At 44.3% G+C, this 12,776-nt stretch overlaps 1 protein-coding gene across 1 annotated transcript in view; it reads left to right on the forward strand.

The window, feature by feature from the left end:
- CACNA1S (calcium voltage-gated channel subunit alpha1 S) overlaps nucleotides 1-12,776 on the forward strand; it is a 761,524-nt gene that overhangs the window by 473,704 nt on the left and 275,044 nt on the right. The gene's annotated exons all lie outside the window — the stretch shown is intronic.

Here is a 12,776-nt window from a genome sequence, read left to right on the forward strand (position 1 = left end):
GGTCAGATTGACACCGGAAAGGCAGGAGAAATTAAGGTCAGAGGTAATCAAGCTTCTGAAAAAAAGGCTAGCATGTGCAGGAGACTGCCTAAAGGTTTTAGGCCTCATGTCGGCAGCGCAAGACACTATCAAATGGGCCCGGTTTCATACAAGAAACCTACAAGGGTGCTTTCTATCCCAATGGGACGGAGACGGGAAGAATCCCGTGCAAAGGATCTCCTTGTCAAAACAAGCGAAAGAAGACCTAAGGTGGTGGTTGGACAGAAACCGACTGCGACAAGGAAGATCATTCGCAAAAGGGGAGCAGATATTAGTCACCACCGACGCCAGTCAGTCGGGATGGGGAGCTGTGTGCGGCAAGAGAACAGCACAAGGCCAATGGAGACAAACCGAGTCAAGGACACACTCAAATGTAAGAGAGATGAGGGCAGTGCTGATGGCATGCCGGGCTTTTCAGGTACAACTGTGGCAAAAGGAAGTTGTAATCCGGACGGACAACAGAGCTGTAGTGGCGTACGTGAACCGCCAAGGCGGTACAAGGAGTCGAGAACTGATGAAAGAGATGGCAAGCATACTCCAGTGGGCAGAAAGACATGTCCAAAGCCTGTCTGCAGTGTTTATCGCAGGGAAGGAGAACCAGAGAGCGGATGCCCTAAGCAGGTGGTCAATAAGACCAGGGGAGTGGGAGTTGTCCCCTCAAATATTCGACATGCTGACAAGCCACTGGGGAGTCCCGCAGGTGGACCTAATGGCCACCAAGCACAATGCAAAGGCAAGAAAATTTATATCAAGACACTGGGAACAAGGGGCATGGCAGGCGGACGCCCTAACCGCCAGTTGGGGAACAGGCCTGGCATATGTCTTTCCCCCATTCCCAGTGATACCGAGACTGTTGAACAAAATACAACAGGAACGGATGACAGTCATTGCAGTCCTGCCCTACTGGCCGAGGCGAGCCTGGTTTGCCAAGGTGGTCAGGATGGCGGTGGATGCTCCGTGGGAATTACCGGACATAGAGAACCTGATACGACAGGGGCCTCATGTGCAGAGGCAGCCCGCCCACTGGAATCTGACGGCGTGGCTGCTGAGACAAGAAACTTGGTAGCAAGGGGGTTTTCCAGAAAGGTGGTGGATACCCTGTTAAAGGCGAGAAAACATTCTACGTCTAAGACGTATTACCGGATATGGAAGGCATATACAGAATTATGCAGAAGGGAAGGTAAGGACCATAAGCTGGTCTCTTCGGTACTGGACTTCCTGCAGAGAGGGTTAGAAAAGAAACTTTCAGTGAGCTCTTTAAAGGTGCAAGTGGCGGCTTTAGGAGCTATGATGGACATTAGACTGGCAGATAACAAGTATGTCCAGAGGTTTCTACAAGCATCGAAGAGAATAAGATCCTCATTTCACAGACCCATGGCGCCATGGGATCTGAACATGGTGTTGAATGTACTAACAGAAGAACCATTCGAGCCGCTGGAGGAAGTATCCACCAGAATGTTGTCACTGAAAGTGGCATTTTTGGTGGCAATAACATCCGCAAGGCGGGTGTCAGAGTTGCAGGCTCTTTGGGCTGAGGAGCCGTTTTCTGAATGTGTTCAACGACAAAGTGGTCTTAAGGACTAACCCTAGCTTCTTGCCAAAGGTAGTGTCGCGATTCCACGTGAATCAGGAGATAGTACTACCCACTTTTTGCGACAAGCCGACGAATGGAAAGGAGGCTAGACTGCATAAATTGGATGTCAAGCGGGCTATACTGATCTACCTGAAGAGGGTGGAATCATGGAGGAAGACTAAGAGACTTTTTGTAATATTAGAAGGGAAAAACAAGGGCTTGGGAGCCACCAAGACAACTATAGCTAGGTGGATCAAGTCATGCATAGCAGAAGCATATAGGATCAAGGAGATAGATCCGCCCGAAGGCATCAAGGCGCACTCCACAAGGGCAGTAGCGGCATCATGGGCAGAAAGGGGCGCGGCCTCAATGGAAGAACTGTGCAAAGCGGCGTGTTGGGCCTCAGCACACACTTTCACCAAACATGGGTCATCAAGTGATGCAAAGTTTGGGAGAAAGATCCTCAGCGCAGTGGCGCTATAAGAAAATCAAAAAGGAGAAGAAAGTTAATAATAAGGAAGAGGAGGTGAAGAGAACCTCGTATCATTTTTTCATTTGGTGGTCCTATTTATTTGTTTATTATATGGACATATTGTAATGTACAGTAATATTAAGTTGAAACCCGCCCAGTGACGTAACTGCTAGGGTATTACCCAGAGGTTGGCTGCCATGGGGAGGTAGAGGAAAGTACGGATTATTACCTGTTAGTACGATTTCCTCTACTCCTCCATGGCAGCATTATTCCCTCCCAAGAGCAATTTAAAAAAAAAAAAAGAGTTAAAGTTTATATGTATATGTTTTTGTTTAAGCTGTATAACTAAAAGACACTGAGCCTAGGAAGGGGCAGTCCTTATATAGGGGAGGTGTCTTTTTTGTTCCTTTCCAGATAACTACCTATAGGGAGAGAACCCAGAGGTTGGCTGCCATGGAGGAGTAGAGGAAATCGTACTAACAGGTAATAATCCGTACTTTTTCAGTGCATTTGCACACTATAATTTTTCAGTGCATTTGCACACCATAATTTTTCAGTGCATTTGCACACCATAATTTTTCAGTGCATTTGCACACTATAATTTTTCAGTGCATTCACACACCATAATTTTTCAGTGCGTTCGCACACCATAATTTTTCTTTACGTGGCTTCATTTTTCTGGAAAATTGTCAGTGCTACAAAACCCCACACATGTTGAAGCACCTCATAAATACATACACCAATAAAACTATGGCCCACCGAACATATACTGCCGAGGAGGCATACGAGTTTCTGGCCTCTGAAACTGAGTCTGCTAGCGAGGATGAGACAAATTTCCGTTTGTCATCCTCTTCATCATCTAGTGACTCTGATGAACCCCCAAGGAGGCAACGCAGGACTCCCACTGCAGTAGTCGAGTCCTCTGACCCCACATGGACAACCACTGAAAACTACGTACCCCAGGTCCCTGAGTTCACAGGGAATCCAGGAATACAATTCAATTCAGCAGGGTTCAGAGAGCTGGACTTTTTTAATTTTTTTTTTACTGATGATTTAGTTAATCTAATGGTCACCCAGACTAATGTTTATGCCCAACAATTTATTGAGCAAAACCCCACCTCTAATTATGCCCAGCCCCGCAAGTGGACCCCTGTACATAAAAATGAAATGGTTATATTTTAGGGCCTTGTACTGTGCATGGGGCTAGTGAAGAAGCCCACGATTAGGTCCTACTGGAACACAGACATCTTATACAATACACCAATGTTCCGTGTGGCTATGTCAAGGACCCGCTTCGAAGCGATCCTTAGGTTTCTCCATTATAGGGATAATGCACAGTGCCCACCCCGGGATGACCCCAATTATGACCGGTTATATAAACTTAGACCCCTAATAGACCATTTTAGTACCAAGTTTGCCCAGGCATACATCCCCGAGAAGCACATTTCAATAGATGAGTCCCTGGTACATTTCAAAGGGAGGCTCCAATTCCGCCAGTACCTGCCAAGTAAGAGGGCAAGGTATGGCGTGAAGATGTACAAGCTTTGTGAGAGTACATCAGGGTACACACACAAATTTAGGATATATGAAGGTAGAGACACAAAAATAGACCCCCCCACAATGCCCCCCCTTACTCGGAATTAGTGGGAAGATAGTGTGGGATTTGGTGCACCCACTGCTGGACCAGGGATACCACCTGTACCTGGATAATTTCTATACCAGCGTCCCACTATTCAAAAGCCTCGCTTCCAGAAGTACTGTGGCATGCGGCACTGCACGTAAAAATAATAGAAGCCTCCCTAGGTCGCTGCTTGGGCAAACACTTAGAAGGGGCGAGAGCAGGGCATTATGCAGCGACAATGTACTGTGTGTCAAGTATAGGGACAAGAGAGATGTCCTTATCTTGACAACCGTGCATGGCCATAGCAGCACCCCTGTCCCAGTGCGGGGCACAAGTACCGAAATCCCAAAACCCAACTGCATTGTGGATTATAATAGGTACATGGGGGGGGTCGACCTGTCAGATCAAGTGCTGAAGCCTTACAGTGCCATGAGAAAAACAAGGTTCTGGTATAAAAAATTAGCTATACACATAGTACAAATGGCACTGTACAACGCATTTGTACTACATCGATTTGCAGGCCAAAGGGGGACATTCCTGGAGTACCAAGAGGCAGTAATAAAGGCCCTTATTTTTGGCAACCAGGAACAGGGGGGCCCTAGTACTTCTGGAAGCGAGGCCTCGCGAATTGTACCAGGGCAACATTTTCCGAGTGAAGTCCCCCACACTGGAAAGAAAGGAAGGTCCCAGAAACGATGTAGAGTATGCTACAAAAAGGGGATAAGAAAGGACACAACTTACCAATGTGAAACCTGCCCCACACAACCCGGCTTGTGTATCAAAGATTGTTTTAAGATATATCACACTTCCCTTGAATTTTAATGTTTTAAAATTTATTTAGATGAATAAATAGAAAGAATAAAATTATGGGGTGAATCTACAAATTAATGGAAAAAATGACATTTTTCATTTTCACGTATCAATGCGTAACAATTTGACAAAACACCAGTGGGGTCAAAGTACTCACTATACCCATAGATGAGTTCCTTGAGGGGTGTAGTTTACAAAATGGTATCACTTGTTGGGGTTTTTGACTGCTCTGATACAACAGGGGTTCTGCAAATGCAACATGGCGCATGAAAACCATTCCACAAAATCTGCGCCAAAAACGCCAAATGGCGCACCTTCCCTTCTGAAGCCTGCTGTCTGCCCAAATAGCGTTTTACAACCATATATGGGGTATTGCCATACTCAGGAGAAATTGTGTAACAAATTTTGGGGTGCTTTTTCTACTATTGCCCTTTGTGGAAGTATAAAATTATGGGGTGAATCTACAAATTAATGGAAAAAATGACATTTTTCATTTTCACGTATCGATGCCTAACAATTTGACAAAACACCAGTGGGGTCAAAGTACTCACTATACCCATAGATGAGTTCCTTGAGGGGTGTAGTTTACAAAATGGTATCACTTGTTGGGGTTTTTGACTGCTCTGATACAACAGGGGTTCTGCAAATGCAACATGGCGCATGAAAACCATTCCAGCAAAATCTGCGCCAAAAACGCCAAATGGCGCACCTTCCCTTCTGAAGCCTGCTGTCTGCCCAAATAGCGTTTTACAACCATATATGGGGTATTGCCATACTCAGGAGAAATTGTGTAACAAATTTTGGGGTGCTTTTTCTACTATTGCCCTTTGTGGAAGTATAAAATTATGGAGTGAATCTACAAATTAATGGAAAAAATTACATTTTTCATTTTCACGTATCGATGCCTAACAATTTGACAAAACACCAGTGGGGTCAAAGTACTCACTATACCCATAGATGAGTTCCTTGAGGGGTGTAGTTTACAAAATGGTATCACTTGTTGGGGTTTTTGACTGCTCTGATACAACAGGGGTTCTGCAAATGCAACATGGCGCATGAAAACCATTCCAGCAAAATCTGCGCCAAAAACGCCAAATGGCGCACCTTCCCTTCTGAAGCCTGCTGTCTGCCCAAATAGCGTTTTACAACCATATATGGGGTATTTCTAATATCTGCAGAATCAGAGGATTATATTTTATATTTTGTCTCCTGGTTAACATATGTTATGTTACAGAATATAACTGATTAAACTTGAAATTCTGCCAACAAAATGAAATTTTAAAATGTCACCTCCATGTTGCTTTAATTCCTGTGCAAAACCTAGAGGGTTACCAAACTTCTAAAATGCTGTTTTGAATACTTTGAGGGGTGCAGCTTTTTAAATGAGGTGATTTATGGGGGTGTCTAACATACAGGCCCCTCAAAGCCACATCCAGGTCCCTAAAATTTTGACATTTTGAAATTTTCTTGAAAATTTGAAAAATTGCTTCTATGTTTATAAGCCTCCTACCGTCCTAAAAATGTAAAAGGAAGTTTAAAAAATGATGCCAACATAAAGTAGACATATGGTAAATTCTAGTTATTAACTATTTTGTATGGTATGACTATCTATCTTACAAGCAGAAACCTTTATCTTTTGAAAATGGCAAATTTTTTCACATTTTTGCAAAATTTTGGTATTTTTTTACAAATAAACACAGACTGTATGAACCAAAATTTACCACTAACATGAAATACAATGTGTCACGAAAAAACAATCTCAAAATCAGTTGGATACGTAAAAGCATTAGAAAGTTATTCCCACATAAATTGACACATGTCTGATTTGAAAAATAGGGCTGCGTCCTTTGGGCCCAAATAGGCCGCGTCCTTAAGGGGTTAACCAATAAATGTTTATCCAACGTTATTTTAAATGTATTTATAGTGTCTGCCGACACCACTTCTTCAGGAAGAGAGTTCCAAAGTTTGACTGTTCTGACTGTAAAGAAATGTTTTCTTCTAGATGAACACAATCTTTTTTCTTCTAATCTAAACTCGTGCCCTCTCTTCCTAGATTCCTGTCTAGCAGAAAAAAGGGTGTTTAACAGTTCATTATATTGGCCCCTGATATATTTGTACATGTTGAGCATGTCCCCCCTTAAACGTCTCTTCTCTAGTTTAATAGTCCCAGCTTGCTTAATCTCTCCTCCTAGCTTAAATTCTCAATTCCCCTAATAAGCTTAGTTGCTCTTCTTTGGATTTTTTCTAATTCTATGATGTCCTTTTTATAGTTGGGGCACAGAATTGTACTCGGTATTCGAGGTGCGGTCTAACCAATGATTTGTACAGAGGCAAGTTAGTTCCAGTGTGTATGCACTGATGAAGTCCAATAACATACAGTATAATATGGATGGTGCAGTGTTGACGCACTGATGTAGTCCAGAACATATATATGAGGAGCTGTGTAACAACACAGATGGAGTCCACAGAATAATATTCAATGCAAATGGTAAAGGATACTGACCACTGTGAGAAGCTGGATACCAAGGAGGATGGTCACGGGATGAAGGTATTGAAGGTAATGGGCACTTCACGGGAAAGCACAGAGAGTCACTGATACAACATCGATGATGTGATTTATCGATGGGGGTGGATATCGATGTAGAAGGTACCTGTGTGATCAGCTGTGATGGGATGACAGCAATGGTGACGTGGAAGGATGAAGAGCCCAAATGATGAAGTTGGTGTTTCGATGACGGAGCAACGATGGTGAGAGTGAAACGATGACGGAGCACCGATTATGAGAAGGAAACGATGGCGGAGCACCGATGATGCAGAGGAGCGATGGCCGAGCACCGATGTTGCAGAGGTCGATGACAGAGCGCCGATGTTGGAGATGAACGATGACAGAGCACCGATGTTGGAGATGAACGATGAGAGAGCACCGATGTTGGAGATGAACGATGACAGAGCACCGGTGTTGGAGATGAACGATGACAGAGCACCGATGTTGGAGATGAACGATGACAGAGCACCGATGTTGGAGATGAACGATGACAGAGCACCGATGTTGGAGATGAACGATGACAGAGCACCGATGTTGGAGATGAACAATGACAGAGCACCGATGTTGGAGATGAACAATGACAGAGTACCGATGTTGGAGATGAACGATGACAGAGCACCGATGTTGGAGCCAGACAGCTGCTTGCAGGAGAGGACATGAACTGGAAGAAGTAGAATCCTCAGTGGCTGGAACCTGCAACACAGCTTGGAGACAGAACACACCAACAGGTAATAACCTCAGGAATAGATCAGTAGCACTGGCCCAGCTTGGAGTTCACCCAGCCTATTTATAGGAAGCAGTGGAAGTGGAAAGGCGGGTCATTAATTTTGGCATCACATCTCATCCTCCACTTGGCATAAAAGTTTTTGAATTGGATACCCAGCATTGCTTCAACAAAAGCACCATCCACCTGTTTGGGAAGCCCCACAAGGTCCTAGACCTTACCCCAGCGGCCCAATACCATCAAAGCACAACCGCATCCTAGTGAGGACAACTGGACCCCATCTGAAAAAATCCCATACAAAAGTTGGTGAGACTTTACAAGCTGTCACTTAGCTGTGTTTCCAAAAATCTCCCTTTTGCCTTTATAGAGGACTTGGAAATTGGCCAATCACATTATCACAAATACAAGGCTGCTCGCACGTAGTAAATGTTTTTAATTATTATTTTTTTTAATAAATTTTACTTTTTTCAGGCAATCCCAACTAATTGATTTGTTACAAGGTATTAGCGCTGCTTCTATATATAGGTATCCATATACACGGCTTTTGTTATTTGTTTTAGAGGTTTACTATACACCTCACCCAAGCAGCAGCTTAATTGTGGTAAAAGCACCTCACATCAGCACCTAGTTCTCCTTTTTCTCACCTTGGTAAGAATTCCCTTGCAAGGGGCACTGAGCCCGACTAAGGGATCGCCAGGATTGTCGGAGACTGGAACATGTGACAGGAAAGACCTGGCTGCTCCCATGTCTAGGAAAGGCAGGAAACCTTGTTTGTTTGGCACATGGTCTGAGCTACTGTAATGGCGATGGCATGGAAGCCGCAGGAGGCTGAAGCTAAACCTCGGGAGCGACAGGCAGGGAGTGAAGCACAAGCGCTGAGTCCACGGCAGCGGGCATGGCAGATGCTGTACAGTGCGGGCAGCGCAGACATGGCGCAAGTGGAAACCATGTCTGGAGTGCAGCGCCAGTCTTCTCAAGCATCTGAACGGTAAATAAGTTTGTTGTGATACCCGGATCGTGACAGGTGACTTTTTAGGACTGTCAGGAAAAAAAGACGTTGATGAGCCTTTTTAACCAAACTTCCGACATTCACAGACCAAGTTTATAGATGTGGGTTCCCAAAAACGTAAAACTAGAGACCCGTTCGACATCCATTCCATCAATTTGAACAGGTTCATGTTGAGATTTCAGTGATTTCCTAAAATCTACGATAAATGTGTCGTCTTACTGACATTAAGAACCAGATTATTCTCATTACACAAGTAGCCTAGTGATGTATCTCCTCCCTGTAAGTGGTCTCATCATTATTACTAATGAGACCAACAACAGTTTTATCATTAGCGAATTTGATGATGCTGTTTGATTCATAGGTTGGTATACAGTCGGAGGTGAAAACAGAGTAGAGAAATGGGCTTAGCACACAACCATGAGGTACACCTATATTAAGTGTTATAAGAGATGAGCAAATGGATCCTGACCTCAGATCCTTGCTGACTGTTGCAAATATCTATCTTTCTACTGATTGTATTCACTTATAGTACTTGTTGTACAACATTGTATATGATTGTAATGCATTTCAATTGCCTCAATGCAAATAAAATGTATATATTAAAAAAAACTTATGCGCATGCACAGTCTCTAAAAATCGCTCCACTGTGTGAATGCTCAGGGGAGCAATTCAACTAGATTCACCCCCATTATGCATATACGCGGTGCTGCTACTACGGACATTATGTGTGTAAATGACGCTGCTACTATCAAAGGTGCTGCCAGTGGATAGTAAATGCCAGTTGGGGGGTTACAAATCACCCCCAACTGGCATTTACCATCCACTGTCTGTATCTTTGAGAACTCACCACTTAACTCGACTTTACATCTGGGACATCTGCTTTTACCCCTAATTATCCAGTATATCAAACTGAAGTTTCTCAAGGACTCTCCAATTCCTGACAAACACCAAGTATAGTTATCAGAGGATTAAAGGGACACGTCTGCAGATGTCATGGGTTATAAACTGGATCATTTAAAAGCAGTAGTGACAGAGTGTCCTTCCAACCGTCTTCCCCTGCAGGACAACATGGCCTGCAGGTCGGAAGAAGGTACAGTACCATTAAAATGGGATTGTCCTGCCAAATTAGGTATAGCTGGTGGTGCCTCCAATTTGTTAGCAGCATTATGGATGATGTTGGTATTGATGTACAGAATTTGCAACAGTGGATAATTTGCAAACAGAAGTTTAGGAGCTTGCAATACATTAATCATAAACATAGAAACATCCAGTCTGCCTCTTACATTCAACAATCTTGGAGTCTTCCAGAGTGTGAACAGCCCTGAAAACGTTCTCCAAATGCTGGTTATTGGATCAATGAATAGGCACTCAACAGCCATAGCCTGGACCAAGTAAAATAGGCAATAAAAGCTCAGCAGCTAACAGCCAAAACGATAAGGAAAATCCTGCTCAGTGGATTGATTGCGACAGCAGTAAAACAAAGTCTGAAAGGCAAGAGGTCCTGATTGGGTTCTCCACCTATTGATGAAAGATATTTTGTAGATGGAGGAAATTAATACATCATAAAATAACTGTGACATGGCGGACACAGTACTCACCCATCCGTGTCCGCCATCGGCTGGCATGTGTCTGATGGAGTCCTCAGTCGGGCTGGTGGCAGCAGGTCATGGCGGCACAGGATGCTGGCTCTGAAAGGCTTGTTGGAGGCGTGGCAGTCTGACTGTGTGTTGGTAGGTGCTGGGAGGCCGGTGCCACCATCTTGGGACAGGGCAAAACAGTGATTGGCCAGGTCTGGGTCTTTCCCTCCTCCTCTGTCCAGGTGGCCAATGGCAGCAACCCCTTTGCCATAAAGGGGATCTGCCTAGGCTATCCTGGGTCAGTGCAAAGAGTCTCTTGGGCAGTACACAGCTCTGGGAAGATCCTGACTCCTGCTAGTGCCTCTGCTCACTGTGTCCTGTCAGTCAGTAGTCCCTGCTGGCCTCTGACCTCATCTCAGCCTCTTCCTGGTATCCGGTCCGTTGATCTACCTCCATTCCCGGGGAGCCACTGGACCATCATGGTACCCTCCGGTTCTACCTCCTGATCCGGATCCTATCTTCAATCTTCCCATTGTCCAATCTTCAATCTTCCCATTGTCCAATCTTCAATCTTCCCATCGTCCAATCTTCAATCATCCAATTGTCCAATCTTCAATCTTCCAATTGTCCAATCGTCCAATTGTCCAATCTTCCAATTGTCCAATCATCCAATCGTCCAATCTTAAATCTTCTAATTGTCCAATCTTCAATCTTCCAATCGTCCAATCAATCTGCAAACACCAATTCCAATATTTATGCAAATACTTGTTTCTCAGTTCTTTCCCAGGTTTTTGCAAAGACTTATTATTTCTGATTTGTGACTGCTCATCAAAGAAGTATTTGATTCAAGTTCATGTCATTTATATATAAGTCCTTTCATTAAACCTGCTTGTTTTACACTTACATCTTCTGGTCAATCATCTATTCCTGTGCACCACACAATCTAATCCACCACCTGTGACAATAACAACCAGAGTTTGTATTTTAGTACTTGTTCTAATATGTTTGTCTGTCACTCTACATAACAAACAATAGTTATAATAATAATGTTTTGCACTGATGTCAACAGTCTCTCACAATATTCCTGTGTGTAAGCAAAAAACCGAGATGTTTTAGGTTTATTCGTATCCTTATTAGTCCCCCCTCAGATGTGATGTCCAAATGACATGAAACCAAGCAAAAACAAATAATCAAACACTGGGGTGTATTTAATGACTTTTGCTCGCTGTGGCAGTGAGCAGTGCTGACTGCTCACTGTCACAGCTCACAGGGTCAGTATTCAACTGACCCCCTGCACCCGCTGTTTCCCCCTTGCTAGGTTTTAATAGCGACAGGGGAAACAGCGTGTGCGGCCGCTAAAAAAGCAAGGTTTTTGTTTCCAGTTGCCTACTTATGGTTTTACCCATCCAGTATTTTGGGCCTGATTCAGGCCTGTGAGGTAGGCTGCCTATCTTCGTAGCCTAGCAAACAGGTAAATGCTGCCCACCAGTCAAACGAATGTCCCCCTACTTCTCTGCGCAAATGCCCGCATTTGCATGCGAGGGGATGTGTATGCTTACACATCCCCTTGCATGCAGCCGCACTAATGAAAAATCATCGAATGGTCACCAACCATCTAATGATTTTTTTCCCGTTCACAAATAAAAGTCAGTCTAGACTGACTTTTATTTGTGGAAGGTTGTAGTTAAGCGCTCACCTGGTACCTAGATGCTGTGTGGCGGGTGGGTACAATATGTGGCACACTATTATAATTTGTTCAATGTGGTGTTTATTGCATCATAAAAATAATGTAACACAAGATTGTATTCAATGGTGACTGAAATAAGGTATATATACATATGTAATGAACAATGCGGCAGGAAAAGAGATACAGCTGTATCCGGAATGAGCCCTTAAGGGGAACAGGGTGCCAACGGACCCCTTTATACCATAAGCCTTTGTAGGCTTATGCCTCATTCAGGTGGGTGTGGGGTGGGTATGTGGGGATTAGCGTGCCTGGAATAAGCCCTGGTGGGTATCGGGGTGTCAGCAGACCCCTTTCAACCATAAACCCGTCGGGCTTATATCTTATTCAGGTGGCTGAGAGTCAATGTCCAGGGTGTAAATCCCCTTAGGGAGGGTGGTATATCCGATATGGGTGAAATGTCATGCAAGAGGTGTGGGTGAAGAAATGGCAAGGAGCGGCATCCCGCTCACTTGCCTCTTACCCTTGGTTGTGCTGCAGAGTGGCGTAGCGGTGTTGGAGGCACAGACACTCCATGATGCTCCGGCCCATGTGTGGCTGGTGATCCGCCTTTTATTTGTGATGGAGATGGCCAAAATGGGGGGAGGCGCTGATATCATGTGACGTTATCTGCTGTCCCGAGCAAGCATCAACCTGCCTGCGTTCCCAGGAAACACCCAACG

Source organism: Crinia signifera, chromosome 2 (assembly GCF_055691185.1).
Source record: "Crinia signifera chromosome 2, ASM5569118v1, whole genome shotgun sequence".
Taxonomy (NCBI): Eukaryota; Metazoa; Chordata; class Amphibia; order Anura; family Myobatrachidae; genus Crinia; species Crinia signifera.